Raw genomic sequence first — 2,422 nt, 5'->3', positions numbered from 1 at the left:
GATAGGGAGAAGGGGCAGAGCTCAAGGGTGGGAAAGGACAAATTGCAGTTACAACTTCACAGACTGGTTTTACAAGTTGGTTTCTCAAATTGACCTAGACCCCAGGTACCCCATTATGTGTGTGTGTGTGTGTGGGGGTATCGCTCCCGACTTCACTCACAGGCTCCAGGAAGGTTTCAGTTCCCTCCCCGAACTCGGCTTCCCACACCAGCCAGAGCCTGCTAATCTTACCCTAGGAAGAGCTAGGTCCGGTCCCTCAACCCCAAACTCCCCAAAGCTAGGACTGCTTCTCACCTGGCTGAGGACCCTGGCCCCGCCCCCGAACACCGGCCCCAGCCGCCACACTTCCGGTTTCCTGTACGGGGCGGCCATATCTGTTTCCAGTCCCTGCCTGCCGCTGCCCGCTTCCGGTCGGGCGCCGCTTCCGCCGCCCACCGCCCACTTTCCGGCTGGGGTCGCATCCGTTTCCTGTGCGTCTCCCAGGCCTCCTTCCGCATTAGGCTCTGGGCCTAGGGTAGGAACCTGGTGGCCGGAAAGGTAAAGCGCTCCCCGCGGCTGCCTCTGAGCTGGAAGGGAAGGAGGAGCAGCTGCGGGGAGGGGGAGGGGTGGAGTGTGGCCTCAGCCTTCAGCCGCGGGAGGATGGGGAGGCCGCCCCCCGCCCCCGCTCCGGGAGCTGCGTCCCCAGCCGAGGGCCCGAGGCTCCGGCGCCAGCCCTGCCCTTTGCCCTTCCCCGGCGCGGCCCGGAAAGCCTCCTGACAGCGGCCCCTGGGAAGCAGGCAGCCGGCAGGCTGCCCTCTGGGCAGCGGACTGTCCACTCCCAGCCTCTGTCCTTGCAGACGCGGCGCTGGGGCCTACGGAGCTAGGCCGCAAACGCCCCGGGGCAGGAGAAGCTCAGCCGGCTGGAAGGAGAAGGCAGTGCCCGGCCACGCGGTGGGGAAGGTGCTCTTCTTTCATAATCTGTAGCCTTGAGAGAAAGGTAGCCCTGGACTGCAAGGGAGTGCCCCAGAAAAGCGGATGGTGAGGAAATTGCAAAATGCTGCGGGAGTCGCGGTGGTGATCGGTTTTGCCAGAGCTCTGTGGGGTGGAAGCAGAGCTGGTGAAGGCTCTGCAGTGCCAGTTGTCCCCAGGCCCCTGTGGCCTCTTTTCTTGTCAGGCTTAGCTTCCTTTGCTTAAAGGCGGGGCTCCTTATGGCCGCATGGGCTCGTTCAGGAAGTGGAAACACCCGAAGGCGTTTTGAGGGTGAACCAGCCTGCTGAGCTGGTGCCCCTGGGCTCTGCCGGGCTGGGGAGAAGGGCATGCGTTAGGGGAAAGGGCAGGAGAGGGGCTGGGGACGTGCTGGTGTATGTGCTGACACATACAGCAGGTGTGCTGCAGGCACCTGCTCAGTGACCTGCCTGTCACCGTTCAGTGTGAGCATCTGCCCCGGGCACGAGGAAATACCACTGATCCGGGCCTGGTTTGTGGTTTTGCTGGTGGTATAGACTCAAGAGTGCAAGGCCAACTGCTAATCAGGACAGATGCAACCTCAGAGTGTGTCGTGCTCACGTTCTTGGGCACCTGGAGAGCAGGTTGTTAAACCTTTACCAGAGCATCACTGAGTACCTGAGGTGATCATTCTCCCCATCCCTGTTACGAGCTTATTTTCTTCGTTTATTCTCAGCGCAAGTTTTAAAGTAACAAAGAGCTATGTTCCTGTGATTTCAAATTAATTACTAAAATTGCATCGTCTTCCTCATCAATTAAATATTTAGCTCTGCATCCCTAACCATACTTACCATAAATAAAATAGTCTTACTTACTAGATGTGGGAAAGATCTTTTCCCATAAAGGTTTGCCCAAGCCTGCTGATTGACTAGGCTTAAATAAACACCGAGGTCTTTGTTGTTGTTGTTTTTTTACCTCTTCCTAAGAGTGTGTCAAGGAGTAAAACATAGGTAAAAACCATAATTTACAGCATATCAGCTGTGAGAAATATAGCCAAAGTCATTTTAACCATCATTCCAACTTCAGACCTGTCAATTCTGGACACATAATCCCAGCATTCCTTTCTCTTGGGATCCCAATTAAAGTCTTTTCTCAAGAATTCTCTTTGTGTTTCTTTGTAACATAAAAGGCTGAACCCAGTTCTCTTCGGCAATAACATCTTAATCGTTTTTCGCTGCCTCTCTTGGGCCATTAAAGCTAACGGTGTCTCCAAAATGACAATTCAGTTCTGCCTCCTCAGAAAATGCTCATGGAATGACAGTGAAAAAGCTCGTGTCCAGTATTGCCTGCTGAAGTTAGGGTAACAGTAGCTTGAAATCTCTGTTTGGAGCTGGAGCCCTAGACAGGGGTTGTGTGCTGGATCAGGGAGAATACTGTGAGCACGTTCATAAAGGCAGAAAGGCAGGGCTTGGCCAGTACCTGTTAAACTTGTAAATAC

At 54.7% G+C, this 2,422-nt stretch overlaps 1 long non-coding RNA gene across 1 annotated transcript; it reads left to right on the top strand.

Annotated features, from left to right (window-relative positions):
* Positions 1–451: 451 nt before the first annotated feature.
* On the top strand, positions 452–2,083 carry LOC138176677 (uncharacterized). The gene is made up of 2 exons (XR_011172361.1): positions 452–537; positions 837–2,083. It is a non-coding gene; the product is annotated as an uncharacterized lncRNA (long non-coding RNA).
* Positions 2,084–2,422: the final 339 nt, after the last annotated feature.

The sequence above is a fragment of the Petaurus breviceps genome, unplaced genomic scaffold (assembly GCF_028583685.1).
Source record: "Petaurus breviceps papuanus isolate PSGF00001 unplaced genomic scaffold, PetGlider_PUasm1.0 90109, whole genome shotgun sequence".
In the NCBI taxonomy this organism is placed as follows: Eukaryota; Metazoa; Chordata; class Mammalia; order Diprotodontia; family Petauridae; genus Petaurus; species Petaurus breviceps.
Note: the sequence above shows the minus strand (reverse complement) of the source record. Positions and strands in the feature narration are given on the sequence as shown.